The sequence below is a fragment of the Nannobrachium achirus genome (genome assembly GCF_963921795.1).
Source record: "Nannobrachium achirus genome assembly, chromosome: 1".
NCBI classification, from domain to species: Eukaryota; Metazoa; Chordata; class Actinopteri; order Myctophiformes; family Myctophidae; genus Nannobrachium; species Nannobrachium achirus.
Genome location: NC_137810.1, coordinates 60,667,955 through 60,687,934, shown reverse-complemented (window position 1 = coordinate 60,687,934; position 19,980 = coordinate 60,667,955). Strand labels below are relative to the sequence as shown.

At 44.6% G+C, this 19,980-nt stretch overlaps 1 protein-coding gene and 1 pseudogene across 2 annotated transcripts in view; both read right to left on the bottom strand.

Annotated features, from left to right (window-relative positions):
* LOC308289136 (cytosolic phospholipase A2-like) overlaps positions 1 to 19,980 on the bottom strand; it is a gene marked incomplete at both ends in the record, with an annotated part of 173,178 nt that overhangs the window by 147,499 nt on the left and 5,699 nt on the right. The window lies entirely within an intron of this gene.
* LOC308302158 (cytosolic phospholipase A2-like) lies at positions 603 to 19,619 on the bottom strand (annotated as a pseudogene). The gene is made up of 14 exons: positions 19,585 to 19,619; positions 19,172 to 19,298; positions 18,176 to 18,312; positions 16,031 to 16,253; positions 11,836 to 11,952; positions 8,783 to 8,875; positions 8,163 to 8,249; positions 5,615 to 5,668; positions 5,063 to 5,190; positions 4,816 to 4,927; positions 3,732 to 3,898; positions 2,955 to 3,126; positions 1,326 to 1,483; positions 603 to 671 (listed from the first exon to the last, which is right to left on the bottom strand). The product of its transcript is annotated as a cytosolic phospholipase A2-like (transcript).

Below are 19,980 nucleotides of genomic sequence, written 5' to 3'. Positions count from 1 at the left end.
AGGACCCAAAAAGCTTCATTTTCACTCCATAGAAACCAGTGGCTCCCCACCGTCCATATTTTTTTAGAGTATATGGTGATGCAAGGTTAACCCCAATTAATTATAATAAATAAATACAAATAAAAAATAAAGTACCTTTTAATGGTTACATGTGCTTGCTTGCTTGCTTGATTAATTGAGGAGTTTATTAGCAGTTTGCAATATAAAAAGGTACAGTTTCATGATAGCACAAATCAGTAATCACTGGTAGAAGGTCAACTAAAAGGAGATCCTACTAGTAAGCTTTACTTACAGCTTATTTACACAGGTACCAATTTTATGTATCTCAAATAACATTGAAAGACAGACAGATAGAACATAGTACTTTACATAGGATAACATAACATCAATTACAAAAGCAGAAAAGGGGGAGAAAAAAGGGGTGGGGGGGTGGAAACATGGGGGCTTAGTCTATGTCAGGTACATGGGTATCTTAGTGGTGTGGTGTATCTTGTACACCAGGCCCATTGCAAGATGCTGTACTCTGTCAGCTACTTTGAGCCACCCCACGCTTGGTGGTGATGAAGGTAAGGTGGGCCCGAGGAGGAAGACCAAGCACGACCCTAATCAGTTTGTTCTGGGCTGTTCTCCTTCCGGTACACAATGTTCTCCTTGATGGCCTCTTTGATTATCTGGGGGCACATATGATCATGTTATACTGTGAATAATACTGTGAAAATACTCAGTTAAATTCAACCTTCATTTCAGCAGTAGAATAGCAGATCTACAATCTCGATTTCCAATCCAGACGACCTTTGCCGCATGTCACTCCCCATCTCTCCCCCCATTTCCTGTCAAACTGTCCTAAAGGCATAAAAGCCCCAAAAAACAAATCTTTAAAGTTACTATGGTGGAAAGCCTTACCTTATGTGGAAAGCCTTACCGAAGGCCATAAAGGAGTGTGGATCACTAGCATCCTTTAAAATTGCCCTGAAAAACCACTTACAGGCAGCAGCCGTTCGCAACTGGTAAAAAAATGAACCTAGCCCAACCCTACCCTCCCCTGCCCCTTCTTTGTATATACTGTTTGTTTAGACTTACTGTTTTCGTTTTTGTTTTTCTTTACATATCTACTGCATAGTACTGTGTTCTATTTGTCTGTCATTCAATGTTATATGAGATACTTCAATGGTTTCCAGTGGAAATAAGCTTAGTCTTTTCATGGATCTCCTTTTAGTAGACCTTGTACCAGTGAACTGTACCGTCATGAAACTGTACCTTTTCCTATGCAAACTTCTAATAAAGTCTTCAATCAATCAATCAAACTATAAGAAAAGAAAACTGACCTCTAAGTTGTTGAGTGTGTTAAATTCCATCAGGTCGTGGAGCTGAGTATAGGCCTTGTTGCTGTACTGGAAGTTAAAGGTGGAGTACGACTTCTCAGGGTCGTCGAAGATGTTAAAGTCTGCAGCATCTTTCTCTTCCTGTGTCTCTCTTGGGACTCCTGCGAGAAATGGAGATCAGATAAAATATGAAGAAATGATGGTCAGTTAACGTAATGGAGGTCAGTTAAGACATGAACTAATGGAGGACAGTTAAAACATCTCGGGAAATCTCGCTCTTTCGATGGGTCATTCTTTCGACTATGAGCGTCGGCAGGTTAGCTACTTTAGCTAAAGTAGCTAGGTTTAGGCATAGAGGTTAACATTCACCCACGTCGGCAGGTGAGCTACTCACCCGCGTTGGCAGGTTAGCTTTTCACCAGGTTAACATTCACCTGTGTCGACCTGTGTCAAATGGGCCGTCGAACAGATGCTATGTCGCAATATTGACACACTCCCTACCCAGTAGAGTAGGGTATCACATCTCAATGTATGGTGTGTAATGAAAGCACAATTTGTAACTCCATCATAAATAATGTCAACATACCCTTTTCCCCAATTTGGCAGACTTCCTGCAGTGTAAAATTCTTGCAGTGCAAAAACCCCAGCCTTATGTAACATACATAAACAGACAGAGGGAGTATGTAGGTGGGTGACCTGTATGCGAAGAGGTAGTATATCCTGTACCCTCCTTAAAGTGGATATAGTCGGGGGCCTTAGGGTTTTTTCGTGCTAATCAGTCTAAAAGCACCAAATTGTGCACAGATGTAGCCCAGGGCATGCTCTAATAATTTAGCTATGGCACCCGAGTCGGCGACCTTCAGGGTGCCACATCGGCCAAATTAAGTTGGGCTCCCATTGCCTTTCTATACACTATACTACAGGAGGAAAAATTAATCTGCTTTAAGTAGCATGTGAGGGGTCTAACTAGGCGTTTGTCATGATTCTGAATCCACTGCAAGCATTTGTTTTGCACAAAAAACATTCCTTGGGCTAAAAATGGCCCCAACAAAACTGTGAAAAGTAATGACTTGTCAGTTTTCATCACAAAACCATAGTTTTGTGGGGCTGTTTTTTAGCCTAAGGAAAAAAAAATGCTTGCAATGGATCATGACAACCCCCTAGTTAGACCCCTCACATCCTACTTAAAGCAGATTTATTTTTCTTCCTGTAGTATAGTGTAAAGAAAGTCGATGGGAGCCTAACTTGATTTCAGCCACTGTGGCGACCCCGAAAGGTCGCTGACTCGGGTGCCATTTGAAATGACCATTTTATCTCCCTAAGGCCCCCAACTAATAGGGACCTACATAGATGTGTTGCTAGTGTGTAACTTTGTACGCTGAAGATATGTGGTCTGTTTACACTCAGATCTCTCTCCTAGGGATTGTGGCTTTAACTCATACAGTGCCAATGTGCCAAGTTTTTTCAAAGGGCCCAGTGTGCCAATGACGTCTTTGACGTCTTTAGATCAAAGGGGAGGGAAAAAAAGTGTTGTACTTGGAGGAAGAGATGCCTCACATGCTGTGATGGTAAACGTATCTCATTATAATCCTACCAAAGAGCTTGAAAACCTCCACATGCGTATGTACTTACCGGGGGCTTTGAACTCCCTAAAGTTGGTGTTGACCAGCACAAAGTGGATGACGGTGGGGCAATCCTTTTGTTTGAAGACGTAGCATTCTTTTTCCGGGTCATAAACGTTCTCGTCGATCTTGGGAAAGGGCAGTTTGTTCTTCTTAGCCCACTCCTCTGCAAGCTTAAGTTCCTAGGGTGTAAATTTAAGAAACTGAAAAAAAGTTTCCTCTAAAAGTTTGTCGTTTTAACCACTTCCTAATTCACTTCCCTGTTCTCCAATCCCTTTATTAAGGGGTTATAAAGTTATAAATAATGACATTATACACAGTGAAATCCTCAGTGTTAATAAAGTCAAGACTAGAGTGTACAAATCTAAACAAATGGGCGCGTAGGGTCCATGTGGTTACATTTGTACAATAGGCGAGGAGCTTTATCGGCTGAGGTTTTGGACAAGGTTGACGCCCCCCTAGGTTCGCGATGCAGTAGGGAGAGGAAGATAGTGATGTGTCGGTCATGAATGAACGGTTCAAATGACGGATCTTCATGGTGAACGAAATCAAACGGGTCACCATCCCGAAAGGAACCGCTCAACCGTTCACGCCGTTCAGTTGCAAATGCGACTTTTTTTATTGGCTCGGCTGAAGAGAGACGGTTGAGGGCGCTCTACCTCAGTCAGAGGCCGCGCCTCAGTCTCCTCAGTGTACCATTAACATTGCAGATTTCATTGTGTGATATACTAGTAATTAGATGAACTACACCAGGTAGCGAGTAACAGTGATTAACATTTTAACTGACCTCAAAGAGTGGGCTGGAGTCGCTGAGTCTGGCAGAGAAGTCAAAGGAGATGATCAGGTCAACATCGCGCTGCGGCCTCAAGATGAGGGGGTAGGGAAGGTTATACGTTAGACCACTGTCCACTATGTGCATCTTCTTGCACTTCACGTCCAAAGGCTCGTCTGGGTCTGAATGAGAACAGAACAGATCAGAATATATTCCACACAACTTTGGTGGGGACTTTGGTTTACAGAGAAACACGTTTTGGAAAGAAGGTGTTGTTTATTGTCGTACTTCCAGTTCGGTACTCCGTCCAACGGGTGGCGCTCGCCCACCCCCAAATTCACAGAAACCACGTAAACTCCCGTAGGCCGATTCCCATTGGCCGAAGGGGATGTCAATCAAATCTAGGGGCGCTAGGCCAGCCGCCCAGCCCCCTATAAGATTCGTGACTTTCTGTGGATCGTCCTCTTGAAAGCTCTGCTCCGAAATCGAACAGAGGGCCGAGAGTCGGACGGAGTACCACCTTCCAGTACTAAATAAACAGGTTTTTATTTTAGCTTTCAAGAGGACGATCCACAGGAAGTCACGAATCTTATAGGGGGCTGGCCTACTGGCCTAGCGCCCCTAGATTTGATTGACATCCCCTTCGTCCAATGGGAATCGACCTACGGGAGTTTACGTGAGACATTCCTGTGAATTTGGGGATGGGCGAGCGCCACCCGTTGGACGGAGTACCTCCTTCCAGTACTAAATAAACAGATGTTTCCTACGAAACACTTGTGTTTAAGATGCAGAGTTCAGCTAAGTAGCTGATAAATGATTGTTATTCATTTGTTGTGTTTGTTTGTTTCACCAATCAATCATTTAAAAATTTGAAAATGTGAAGGAAAATGTGTAATTAAGAAAATCTTAAAAAAGGGCTTAAGAAGTGGCATTCTCCAGGCAGCATATTACAGAACTAAAATAACATTAAATTTACAGCAATGTGGAGTACACTATTTACACCGATCTGGAACAAAATACCAGAAATAATCACAATCGGAGGACACACCTACAGAGGAATAACCAGGGAATAACTAATAATTTTTTCCACCACTCCTACCTGCAACAAAAGCATCCACCTCATCCTCTACAGGGCCGGACTCCTTCCGGATTTTGGCGGGGGAGCAGGGCATCTCTGTGTTCAGGTTCAGACCCAGCATGAAATTGTGTACCTGTAGTAGGAAGGGTTTGGGCGTGGAGATTTGATCCCAAAATTAAATCTTGCTTTTAATAAGTAAGCGTGACACTCTTCTATCTCCTTTTCATGGACTATTCATATGTTTGAAAAAAAGGAAAAAAAGGTGTACCTTCCCTGTGCGAGTCCCTCGTGTGTTGAACAAAGCCGAGTCGCTGAAAGAGGAAGAGATCCTTCCCTGCCATCTCTCGACCCAGCTGGCCTTAGGGTCTTCTTCTGCCTCCTGGCTTTCTGTGCGTCCTGGGGAGCAAGGTAACAGGGTATGTAAACTAATTACCATATGGGTCAGTAGGTCCACTGACTGAGAAATATGACTCAATATTTGTTTGCTTATCATTTAAATGATGATACTTCTGGTATGCAATACATTTCTAAAAAACTGTTCCTCTTTATCGTCATTCATAACTTTACATCAGAGATACACAGCAGGATGAAATTACATGGCAATGGCTTCATGAAAAAAACACCACAATTCATAACCTTAACCAAAATAGAATAAACTCAGCAATGATAAAAATCAATATTATAACTATAACTAAAATAATTGGCAAAGTGTCATGGTGTTGACTTCCAATCAAACCCTTTATAGTGACAAATGATGGCTGCGGCTGAGAATCACTACATTTTAAGTTCTATGCACTTTTTTTGCATGGTTCCTCAACACCATCCACGGCATCCAGACTGTCCTTTCCAGTGATGTGCTGCGGCTTGATCTGCGCTGTTAGAAAAACACATGCAGTCATTAGGACCCATCTTCAAGAGAAGTTATTTGCAGTAGTACATCAATAGATACACATTGTATCAGCTATACTTTCTCTACCTAATTATAGTGACTAGAAGCTCGGCCGCCCGGCGACCTGGCCAACTCGGGAACGATGTAAATAGGGAATGAATGCCCCGCCCTTTAATGCAATCCCCATTATACCTGTTGTCATAGGACCCGTTTTGACCATCTGTTTGAATGTGTTCATGTATGCCCATATATGGAGATATCTGTCTGACTGCGTCCATGTTATGCCCATATATGGAGATCTCTGTATCTGCCTGACAGTCGGCCGAGCGTCTAGTCGAGGACCGGCCTACTCGGGAACGATGTAAATAAGGAATGAATGCCCCATCCTTTAATGCAAACTCCATTATACCTGTTGTCATAACCTGTTTTGACCATCTGTTTGCCTGTGTCCATTTATGCCCATATATGTAGATATCTGTATCTGTCTGCCTGCATCCATTTATGCCCATATGGGGATCTCTGCAGACACAGTGCCGGTTCTGGAAAACACTAATGTCAGACATTAGCTCCGCATACGGAGATTCCGGACCTTTCGTGCTGGTTCCTGATAACCGCATATCAAGTCAGGTCGAGGCCGGGCACTGCACTCCCTGCTGCAGCGGGGAACGCGTGTGCCGAATTCTGTGTAATGCAAACCCCATTATCATTCCTGTCATAGGACCCATTTTGACCATCTGTTTGCCTGAGTCCATTTATGCCCATATATGGAGATATCTGTATCTGTCTGTCTGCGTCCACTTTATGCCCATATATGGAGATCTCTGCATACACAGTGCTGGTTCCGGAAGACCCTGATGTCAGACAACAGCTCTGCATACGGAGAATCCAAACCTTTTGCGCTGGGTTCTGAAAAATCGCGTATCGGGTCGGGTCGAGGCCGGGCACTGCACTACCTGCTGCGGCAGGGAACACGCGTGCTGAATTTGAAGCTGGTGGGATGAACGGTTCTCAAGATACGCGGATTACATACATACATACATACACACTCACAGAGATTTTTTGTTGACTCATGTGGCGTACGTGATGTCAGAGCCTTTTATGAAGTGATGTCACAATAAGTCAGCGCTTGCTCCGGAACGGCCCGATGTCAGTCATCTCCGCATACGGAGATTCCGAACCTTTTGTGCCGAATCCGAAAAACTGTGTATCGGGTCGGGTCGAGGCCTAGCTAAGAACGTAGGCAAATGTCTGAGCCATCTGTGTGCGAAATTTGGAGTCTGTAGCACCAACCATGTGCTGTCAGGGCTCTTTCATGCGATTCGGGCCAATTCGGATTCGCGTCCATTGACTTCAATTAGTAGTCAGGACTCCGCATATGGAGATTCCGAACCTTTCGCACTGGTTCCGGAAAACCGCATATCGGGTCGGGTCGAGGCCTAGCTAAGAACGTAGGCAAAGGTCTGAGCTATCTGCGTGTGAAATTTGGAGTCTGTAGAACCAACCATGTGCTGTCAGGGCTCTTTCGTGCAATTCGGCCTCGGCTTCAATTAGTAGTCACGATATAGCACTATCATGTATCTCCGGTGGTGTAATACTGGTGTCTGGGGAAGTGGGTATAATGTGATTTTGCGAAAGAAAAAAGTTCACAGTAAAAAATGTGTGTCCAATTTGTAACGGGCCGATTGCTTGACTCCTGGAAGTGCAGCTTGCAGCATTGTCTGAGAAGCGTTCTCGACCTTTCACTCAACATGACACTCCCTGTGGTCTTCAAGTCGACCGGATTAATGGTTCTCAAGACATGCAAAGGACAGACAGAGATCCACTATCAGACAATGACGAAGGTGTCCACACTGACAACAATGAGAGGTGCAGTGCAGAGGCATACAGTAGGTGCTGCTGTCTGGAAGCGGTAAAAGCCTGAGTTATATTTAGCTGTGTGCAAGTGTTGCACAATGAAAATAAGTATAATATATCTACATACCACCACCACCAGGTGTCTGGCACGGGAAACAAACATCTACCAGGAATCTCCCCTTTGCTGCTCTTTTAAATCCCCCCCCACACTCACTGGAACACCATCCCAGACAAGCCCCCAATGTAACTGGGGGATGATGGCTGATTTAAGCAGTATTGTCCACTGTTAGTGTAATGAATGCCAATGCCAAGCAGTCAAACTCATTGGACTCAGTGTGACTATAAACACCTGCTGTGTATCAATTGAATCAATCAATGCACAGCATAAGGAGGAAAAGGAAGAGCCTCTATCATTCTTTTGCTTGTATTTTTTGTTGTTTCTTTTCGTTTGACTATCACATCATTAGAAACAAAGACATGGCAAGCAGTGTGTGGTCGCATAGATATAAAGACATTCTGACCTAAAACCTTTCCTGTCAACTGTCCTTCAACTGAACCTTTCAGCGGTAAATAGCAAAAAAAGAAAGAAATACAAATAAATAAATTCAGAGAGAAGAGAATTTACCTATTTCCTCCTCCATGGTACTGCCAGTGTCACCAGTGACCCCTACCACTCGGTTGAAGAGGATAGAGAAGGCACTGCCCCACACGCCTGACACAGGAAAAGAATATCAATGTGTGCTTAAAGACGTGGTGCCATCATTTTGTACTTTTTTAGTTGTGTCTAGGAGGTTGACAGTACTTCATTAGACCCCCTGGTGTGGTTGTTATGAGCAATTGTGTATTCCCTTTGTATGTGGGATTTCTTCCTGGAGGCTGCCACCTTGTGGGTCAAAAGTGCCGCTCCAAAAACACAGATACAATTACATCATAGAATCAACCCCTCCCCTTTTACCATTCACCCAACACTGTGGGTGTGGCTAACTTCAGCTGGGTCACCACCCACTTGACAACCAGGCATACTTAATGAACTGGTGGGTGTGGCCACATACAAACCTAATTTTAACTCTTTCTGCACACGTTTTCAGAAAAGAATCTTCCTAGTATAATCATAATAGCTGATAATCATGTTTTAGAGGGGGAAAACATCATGGCACCCCATATTTAAGATGCTCTGCGTGTGTTATGCACATACTGTACAGTACAGTTTATCTGTGCATCTTATTTGCTGTCATGAGTTGATGCCAGGCACGACACGTCCATCTCTTACCCATGAGATAGTGCAGCAGGTTCCATACTTAGCCATCCCAATTTCATAGGGACTGAACTCCACCCAATCTGCAAGTTCAAACAGAGCATCAGATACAAATTAAAAGCAGAAGAATTCATACATCAACCATAATTGCCATACAACATTTTTATCTCATTGTTATCTTATTGACTTGTACATGAACGCTAGCCTGACACTCAGCCTGAATTGACATTTCGTTTCACTCCATTATTCAGTCTGAACTTGCTTTCGTCCAAGGCAATTTCTGGGATGGGCGTTGCCAAGAGGCAGTCTTCTGCGATTGGTTCACCGTCTGACCAACACAACAGTAGCAAAGCAGATGACGTAGTGTTGTTATGTGGCTGGCTAGTGGCTAGCCTGTTGCTTGCTAGTGCTACTTGCTAACCAAAGAAACAGGCAGAATAGGAGATCGATACAATGGCAAATTACCGCAACGGGCGACGCAATGTTTATGTTTGGGAATGTGCGGTCCGGTCTGGCGGTGGCGCTGGGTTACATGGAATCACACATGAGTTCTTGGAAAACCCCACCCACGCTGTTCACAAGACGCTGATTCACGACACTGATTCACCGTACGGATTTCCAAACGAGGAAAACCTCTTCTGTGAGAGCAACTCCCTGAATCGCCAAAACAACATTTTAAAGGGGTGTGGCTAGCGATTCAGCGAGTCTGGAACCAGGCTACATGAACGCTGATATTTGGGGTCAATAAAGACATTTTCATTACTTTGTTAGGAACTGTACTGTACTGTAAGGAGCGCAGTAACAAGACAAGCTTTGAGATATGGAGAATAAAGTCATTGTGACAAAAGGCAGTTAAAAATAAAAAAATCGAACCTCTGTTCGAAGTGGAGCTGTGTGTGTGTGTGTGTGTGTGTGTGTGTGTGTGTGTGTGTGTGTGTGTGTGTGTGTGTGTGTGTGTATTGCAGTTGATGCTCAGGGCAGGCTAGACTCAACAGCACCTCTCTGGTCACCCAGGGTTACTACATACAGGCTACATACAGACCCACCCACCCACCCACATACCCACATACCCACCCACATACCTACACACACGGCCACGTATAGGGGAGCTTGTGTTCCACACAGCTCCAAAAATATGTACAAGTATATCTTGCAAGTACACACACACACACACACACACACATACACACGCAGACCACCAAGGATTTCCTCAGCTCAGAGGTCTGCAACCTATTATTCCATATTTTTTTGTCTATGAATGAAAGAGATCAAGTTACAACTTATTTTTACTTTATTTTGTTATTACTCTGTAGTTCCAGCACGACAGAGTGGCATGTGTTGTTCCCTTGTCTTTTTTTCAGCTTTCTAATTAATCGTTCCATGCAAAAAATAGTGTTTATTGTCATGATTCCTCACCAGCCGGGGTGGCTTTGTCAGAGGCTTAAAAGACGTTTAAATAAATACTTTATGAAATGTCTATGGATGAAATGCATGGGGGAAAACGCTTCCGACACCGGAGTGAGGGCGGGCGGGGCTTAAACTGCGATGCTCTATGCCAGTCAGACAAATTGAACACCTGTGTTGGTCCTCAATATGGCTGGTTTAGGACTACAAATGCAACCCATGAATTTGGGTGTCAGTGTGCAAAACCACGATGAATGACATTAGAATGGTACTGAGACAAACGATAGATATACTTGAAGAATGACCACCCTCTTGAAGAATCTCCTCTTGTCTTGATCCTAACCCTAACCCTTTGCATGTGGCTAGGCTCATTTGAGGACTTCTAGTTACTCATTACGCATGCAAAAACATACATGATATAAACATGCACGCTACACACACACACACACACACACACACACACACACACACACACACACACACGCGCGCGCTTACCTGCAAACTTGAGCCCGGACACATCGGGCTTGACACATTCGTTCGTTCGTTCGTTGCTTCGTTCGTTCGTCCGTTCGTTGCTTCGCTTGTTCGTTGCTTCGTTCGTTCGCTGCTTCGTTCGTTCGTTCGTTCGTTCGTTGCTTCGTTCGTTCGTTCGTTCGACTGACTAGATTACCTCCCTCAGGCTGTCCGGGTGCATGTTGGGACCAATGGCCGGGCTGACAAAAGGCCGTGGCTCTGTGAGACAGCGTACAGTCACTCCTAATCCCAGCCTACAAAGTCACTGGGTTGGGCTGAATAATGGGTCAGAGGGGAGCGGGAACCCTCCTCCCTCTCTTCCCCTTTTGGTTGTGTGGGTTTGTGTCACATCGTTGCAATTGTAACTAGCACTGTGCCTGCCATTATAAGGCCTGCCACTAATTCGAACTCCGGGGATCATCCCCGGAGTTTCTTTTCTGTCTCCCACTCCACAGTTCCAGTTCCTGGAAACTCGACAACCTAAATACCTAAAACTCGACAACTCAGCTGCTGGGATTGCTACTAAAACCCGACTACTCAGCTGCAGACCAAGAGTGTGACCCCGGACCAGGCCTCCATGAAGCACACCTGTGGACCTGCCTGGATCTCTCTGTGTCTATCTCTTGTTCTCTCTTTGTTCCTTACTGTCCCCCCGACTCGGTCGAGGCAGCACGGCTGTTCACCCCAGAGTCAGGATCTGCCTGACGTTTCCTCCTCCTTAAGAGGGGGTTTTTCGTTACCATTGTAGCAAATTGCTTGCTCAGGGTGGGGGCCCCGGGCCTGTGAGGTATCCGCTCGAGTTCTCTCGAGGGGGTGCCTCACAGGTACAGGTTCTGCTCGGGTTCTCTCTCTCCTCCCCCCACCCCCCCTACCCTTACCTCCCCCTCCCCTCCCCTCCCCCTCCCCCTACACACGCGTGCGCATGCAGCGCCTGTGTGTGTGTGTGTGCGTTCGTTCGTTCGTTCTTGTACATACGCACGCGGGACCTGTGTATGTGTGTGCGTGTGCCCCTTGTTGTCTTTCCCTTGTCTCTCCCTTGTTTCTCCCTCTCTCCTCTCTCTCTCTCTCTCTCATGGCTCTTTAGCCTTTGTAAAGTGTCTTGAGATAACTTGTTATGATTTGACACTTTAATAAAATTGAATTGAATTGAATTGAATTGGACATGCAGACCGGTGAAGAGAGGAAGGGGACACTGAGCCTCATTCACTTTCTCCTGCAGATCACTCAGCTTGGTATCCATCCTCTGAGATGAGATAAACAAAACCTAATCTCAAACAATAACATCTGTATACATCACATGCCTATTTCCACCGGAATGTGGAATCTATTACGTATGACCTTTTTGGCCATGGTTTCAGTCCGATCCAACTGCATTTGTCATCCATTATGATATGAAAGTTAAACAATTGAAAAAATATACAATATCATGAGAAAATCTAAACAAAACAGACAGTTACTTCTACAGGCAGCGTGCACAAGAAATGTGACATCGATCGGCCCAGAAAAAGAAACAAACAGATACAAACATAATCTCCCCCTTGCAGGTGATTGCAATGGAGAAATAAGAGAAAATCTATTTCAGTTTGTTGCATGCGCTTGAGCACAATTTTAAGTGTTATGCTGGTATACTTTTGAAAGAAAGTCTGTGCTCAAAGCAACTCAAGGAGAGCTCCTAAATTATAATGGTGAAACAAAAGGGATGAAGAGCCTCAGTCTCAAGCCAAATTATTCAATAAGAATAATTAAAAAAATCAGTCTCTCTCTCGACCTTCATCAGAACTGATCTGATAATAGTCAGGGAAAATTTGCAGAATACCTGTCAAATCTGGAAATAAATTCCTTACCAAACAATTTCTTCACGTAAAGGTGTCTAGTAACATATCTAACAAAGATTGAAATTCATCATCTTTTTGGACCTCAAAAAATGTATTAGGCATGATCGCAATAGCGAAATTGCATGTTCAACCCCCATACCAACCACATCTTTCAAAATGGCAGCCATGTTTGTTTACATTTGAAGAAAACAATGGCTTCTATCTCATGAATGCCTGAACGGATTTCCAAGCAGATTTTTTTGTTTGAAAGCTGTGAACAGCGTGCACACATATGGTGCATGATCTAGGCATGGGCGTGCACTAAAAATTAAATGGAATGGCAGTGAGGAACTTGGCGGCCATTTTGAAAAGGCAATGAGTGAGTTAAAAACACCTAGTTGGATTCCTCACATCCCACTTAAAGCATATTTTTTGGGAGTCATTTTATCCCCTATAGTACAGTGTATAGTAAGCGAATGAGACCCAGAATTACCCTCGCTGTCAAAGATTTTCCTAGGGATGTTGGATTTCAATCTTTGTTAGATATGTTACTAGACACCTTTACGAACACATTGGTGAAGGAATTGTTTGGTAAGGAATTTATTCCCATCAGGCCCGGATCTACCATATGGGCACTTTGGGCACGTGCCCAGGGGCCCCTGGGCATCAAGGGCCCTCAAAAAAAAAGTGTTCTTTTTGTCCACCACCCCCTTATGGCTCGAACACACTGCACGATTTTGCGTGGTCGGCGAGGCATCAGATCATTAGAGTATTTCACACTGCACGATTGACTTTCTTGAAATCGGCTCGTTGTGGTTTTCGCCGACAAGATTAATCACCGACAGATCACCGACAAGGGATCACACACTGCCAGATATTTCACCAGGATGCATCGCCGATACATAGCCAATATTACATTTGTTGAGCGGTGGTTACACCGTCTCCTATACGTGGCCGTGTGTGTATGCGTCCGTCCGTCCGTCCGTCCGTCCGTGTGTGTGTGCGTGTCTGTATGTAGCCTGCAGGCCTGCAGTACCTTTTATGACCACACATGTTAAGGGAGGGGCGCTGTTGTTCAGGCCAGGCCAGACCAGGCACACACACACACACGCACACACACACACACACACACACACAGGGGGGAAGGGGGGGGGGGGGGGGTAAACCACCGCTCAGTTCACACGGGTGTGATTTTTTTTATTCTAATTGTGCACGAGAGTGGGAACTAATGATTTTCCCCTCTCGCTGCACGCACGCACGCACGCACGCACGCACGCACGCACGCACGCACACACGCACACACACACACAGCCACACTAGGTGCTTGATAGGCTCTGAGCGTCATCCAAATCCGCCCGCAAAATTAATCAACCATTATCCAACAGCATTAATTATATGATTTATATCATCCAATTTACAGAACCAAACGCAACAGCCATAATGTCAAATTATTCATATTGCCTGGTAGGCTATTCTCAGTTTTCTAAGATCACAAAAATGGATTCAAGCCTACAGAATGTCCGTTCGTCTTTTTTCCTTTTTTTTATGAATCGGTGATTCGCTGCGTTGCGAGAGGAGGACGCTCTAATAAATGAACTTAAATATGCAATAGCAGCAGTAGGCCTAAACACAGTTGTCAAAAGCCTATGCTACTTAAAAACTTGTAGGATACTGTAAGCATTTTTATTTTATGAATGAATGAGTTCAACTTCAAGTTCTCACACAACAGACAGGCAGACAAGAGGAGGAAGGCAGGATTCGGAATGCACGCACATTCAGGCGCGCGCGCACCCGCGCGCACACACACACACACACACATACACACACACACACACACACACACACACACACACACACACACACACACACACACACACACACACACACACACACACACACACAGATAGAGACAGCGCCGCGAGGCAGAGAACGAGAGAAAAAGAGAGAGAGAAATGGATCCCCACCGTACAGAGAGACTGTAGCCTACAGTGAAAATATGCGCAATGGAGTTTAACTTTTTAGCACGGCAACCAGCGCAAGGCATGCTGATCAGTGCGCTGATGGCTTGAATTTAAGTGGACACAGCTGTACGTTTTGGTTACACATTTCATCCCGGTTATCCAATATTAATTAATAATTGAGTGACAGAGAGCTGCTATAGATATAGAAACGCTCGGTAAGCTGTCGGCGAGGGCTGGAATCGCGCACGGATTTGCTCAGAGCCTTTCATACACAGCGAGCAAAACGATCAGCGAGCAAAGCCCGATCACGAGTCAGATCACCGTTTTTGTCGGCGAGCGCCAAAAATGGTCGGTGACAGCACAATCGGCTCAAAAAACAAATGATGTGAGAATGCTGCTGAAAAGTGCTGATTGTGTGTTAAGTACAATGTACAATATTTCATGAAAGTCAAGTCAACTGATTAAAACTCCGGCGGGCCGCGCTGAGCCAACTGCTGCTGCAGATGTTATATTGGACCTACATGCCTACATATGCCTACAAAACATTTTGCGCGCACACAGGGGCCCCTTGGCGCTTCAGTGCCCAGGGGCCCTCTGAGGTGTTAATCCAGCCCTGATTCCCATGCAGGTTTTTATTAATATTCTCTGACTATAAAGGTTGAGACTGAACTGTTGTTTTTATTATTAGAAAATCAAACAGCCTTGAGAGAGGGTAGCTCCTCTTCACTTTTGTTTCATAACTTTGATAGAGAACAGTGTGAAATATTTACTGAAGGGCACGTGTTACAAAAGAGAGGACATGGGAGGTGACAGCAAGAGGATAGCAGGTCAATAAGCAAAGAACGGGAAGGAAAATTATGATTAACCACATGAACCCTAGCGCCACTATTCTGGGCATGCCATAATAAGTGTACATTCCTCAAAAATAGGCAAAGTAAGTGAAACATTCTGTGAAAATCTACACGCTCACAACATGTTGCAACGCTATGCAATGTGGGACTGTAAATTTGCTATTTTCACTATTTGATATACAACAAAATACGGTATATGGTTAAAGGACAACTTTGGGGTTCATATTTTAGATTGTAATTAGAGAAAAGAAAAAGTGAGTGTTAAAATGTTTTCATTTGCTTCGTTCTATTGTTTTATAGCGTTTACTGTGCTAAAATGTGGGGCATGCGTAAGCATGGGGGCATGTGTACAAGTGGCTAAATATGTATTTTAACACAATAAGCCAGCAGTTTCTTTATTGCTATTTACAGTAACACTTCTAGCCCCCATAAGTCACATCCAACCATGAAAGGTTGCGTTGTATCTTGGGAATGGGCTTATTCTGTGTAAAATTACATATTTAGCCAATTGTACGCATGCCCCCAACCACTGAAATAAGAATCTCTAAAACAATAGAAAGAAGTAAATTAAATAATTTTAACACTCATCTTTTATATCCTTTAAGTACAATCTAAAACATGAACCCTTGTTGTAAAAAACTAAAGTTGTCCTTTAAACCACAAAACCATAGAAGCATGTGGTAAACAGCTCATACCTCGGGTATTAGCGTCTCTCCGACGCACATGCCAAATATATCAGTGAAGGTGACAGGCTGCCCTGCGGCCTTCTTCTTCCACAGAGCACCGACGTAGCAGCTCATGTGCTGGGGCTGCAGCAGCCGCAGTGGGTTGATGCTGACGCTCTTCATCAGTTCCTGGTTGATCTCTTTAGGGCCTTTCGTAGGGAACTCAGGGTGGGAATAGAGAGTGGCCATGTACCTGGACAAAACAAAAGAGGGGAACCACAAAATGATTTAGCCTTAAATTAATATCAAACCGCAAACACCTTTCCAACACAAAAGGTGGAAAAAAAATCACAGCAGGAAAGTGTGAATTGGACGAGAGAAGTGGACAGAATGTGTGAGAAATGCTCGCGAAAAAAAAAAACATTGCGAAGAAAAGTTATGGCCATTTGTATATTCACTGTCCCATTGCCTCCACTAGGAATATTAAAAAAAATCACACCCGTGTGAAGTGGAGCTGTGTGTGTGTGTGTGTGTGTGTGTGTGTGTGTGTGTGTGTGTGTGTGTGTGTGTGTGTGTGTGTGTGTGGATCATGTGTACCGATTTTTGTGACATTTGAAGAAATTATGTAGGAAAAGGAGCAAAAAGTGTGTTTTGGAGAAAATTCAAGAGGGCGGAAAATCTATCATGGCGCAAATGGGCGTGGCCTATATGGGGAGATGCGTCATGGCCCAAGGAATCCAGGGAAAAAATATTTTTAATTTTCCGACCTACGGTTCAAGAGTTACAGGCCAAAACGTAAAGTGGGGTGTTATGGCGCCACCATGCGGCCAAATGACACAATTATTTTTTATTTAATCCTTGAAATCATTATGAACCTCCTCTCCAAGTCTTGAAACTCTAGCCCCTATGGTTTGCGAGAGACAAATAATTGAATGTGAGTTTTTGCGATTCCCATTATAAGTCAATGGGGAAAATTAATTCACTAATAAATTAATATCAATTAAACTATATAACCTTTCTCTTAGAAAAGTAATAGCCCACGATTCCCGAGTAAGCCGGTCGATTTGACATATGGCGCGAGTGTGTGGTGGCAAAACTGTGGGACTAGTGGCGTGCCGAAGTTTAGGAAGTTCAGGCTACATACACACAGACAGACAGACACACACACACACACACACAGACAGACAGACCCACACGGCCACGTATAGGGAGCCTGTGTTTCACACAGCTCCAAAAAAGTTGCAGCACAAAACTGTGAAAAGTGGAAAAAAAGTGATGACTCGTCACTTTTCACAGTTTTGGGGGGGCCGAATTCTAGCCCAAGGAATGTTTTTCATGCAAAACAAATGCTTGCAATGTATTCAGAATCATGAAGAACCCCTAGTTTTTTTAGTCAATGGGACAGTGAATATACAAATGACCGTAATTTTTTTTCCCGCGATGTTTCCGGCAGAGCAGGCCTCTCATTCTGTGGACCTTAATGACCAAACTAAAAGATAAAACAGAAATAAAAAGTACGGCAGAAAATCACAGGTCCCCTCCCATTTTGGTGACTGCATGGGTCCCCGGCTATAGCCTGATTTCAGACTCAGCGCTGGAGCTTGAGTCTGACATTGTCCCCATTGTAAGCGATTTCAAAGGGGAGGGGATTGGTGGGAGGGGTTGTGTTTGACTTGTGTGTACACAAAAACATTCATCCCTCCCCCTCCCCTCTATGAAAGGCATCAAACAGGTTGTTGTCTTTGATGCTTTTATTGATTAGAGATCACTAACGAGGACTTGACACTTTTATGGCCCAATCAATTACCTTAGTGCACAACCCCTTTAAAGTTCAAAGGGAGCAATTAAGAGCTCTGGCTGAGCTCCCCCCTCCCTCCACTTTTTCTGTTGTTTTTCTGTTTCTGCTGATTTGCTTGTCTCGTTAGACCCACCCCCTCCTCTGAGGCTCAGACTCTTCATTGGCCTGGTCTTGCCTCAGACCAGAGTAACTCTAGGTTCTTTACGCAACACCAGACCAAGAGAAGCAGTCCGCTCAGAGAGTGGGCTTGAACCAGGCAAGACAGAGGGTTTAGAAAGAGAGAGATAGTTCAGACACAGCCTGACAGAGGAGAGTGAGAGAATGAGAAGCAAAGAGCGGTCACACCACATGAAAATGTGTGTTTACTGTTAACTGACCAAGTGGTTCCAGAGAGGCCTGCGACGTAGGTGGCACAATCCAGGACCCCAGACTCATACAGGGCCTTCATTACTCCAGCGAAACCTACCATGGCTCTGAAACCTCCCCCTGAACCTATGATGGCTATTGTTGGCACCTGTAACGGACCAACAATAACACGCACACAGCCACACACGCACATGCGCACATGCACGCACGCACGCACGCGACGCACGCACGCACACTCACGCACGCACGCACGCACGCACGCACGCACGCACGCACACACACACACACACACGCACACACACACACACACACACACACACACACACACACACACACACACACACAAAACATTTTTCACAAGTATAACATAAACAAATAGTCAAATAATTTCCATGAATTAATAAAAACAACATTCAAGAAGCAAGTGAAAATAAAAGATCTACAAGCTCACAACGTGGCGCAAAGCAACGGAAATACAGTGCTATTTCTTCTTGCTTATTGCTGGTTATCTTGTTTATGACTGGAGGTTTAGAGAGAGTTCACATTGAGCCCATGGGGCTGTCGGCAGAAATCCATAACCGCAGTGGGCTGACAACGTATTTCAGCTCAGCACAGGAATGCACAGCTCTTGCAGCTCGGCAGTCGGCATAGAATATTGGTGTTGTCTGGTGGAAACCTTGTATTTCCAAAACCGCTTTGTTTTGTATTTATCATTTTTAAAATGATTTAAACTAGTGAAAGCAGCCGACCTACAAGCACAAAACGCCTCACACCGCGAGGCGTTGTGTGCTTGTAGATCAACTGTTTTCATTACTTTTGTGCGATGGCATTGTATGATGAAGCAGGGCTTTACTTTGCAAAGAAATGTACAAATTTGAAACTTGGAGATACAAGGTTTCTGCCCGACAGTGACGATATGGTGCAGTACTATTTCTCTCTATTTGGGTGGGGTGGTAAGAAGAGTGCGAGGACAGACTGATACAAACGAGACGCTCCATTGTTCCCACCTCCTGAGGAGGTTCCTCCATGTCCAGCAGCTTCTGAATTCCCAGCATCACTTTGTCCCTGCGCTTCTGTCTGTAGAGCTTCTCTTTCTCACACAGGGCCAGGCTGAACCGCAGGTCTGGTTTGGTGCTGGAGATGCATTCAAACACACATACGCGCACGCACACACACACACACGCACGCACGCACGCACGCACACACACACACAAACAACAAATAATAATTTTAATGGACAGTGCATGGACAGTGCATTCTACTGTACAGTACAAATATGGTCACACGCACACGTACACGCAAGCAGCCGCCACACACATACACACACACACACACGCACACACGCACGCACGCACGCACGCACGCACGCACGCACACACGCTAAGCGTTAAGGTGTCATGTGTCCTCAGGGTGAATTGACCGAATTCCTGTGCATTGTTCAACATCTGATGCCATTATTATGCAGCCATTACTGTCTACGTTTGTTTGTTTGTCTCTTTGTTTGAGTGAAGCTTTGAAGCCATGTGTGGGTAAAGTGCAGATTAAAAAGGAGTACGTACCACAAGAATGATGTCTACGTGCACACATAGACATCAAAGGGGGCTTGAGCCCCTGCCCTTTTAACTGTCTGTAAAAAAGTGCCCTCTCCAGACCATGAATGCAGTTTTTACTATGGTGAAAGAAATGCAAATGCCCTCTTTCCATGCCATATCTGAAGGCAGCAAGAACATTGCCTTGTCCAAACTCTCCTGAACTTGAATGTAGCATCTTATGTTGAAAGAATAAGAATTGCCCTCTCTATTTAGAACTCCATGCT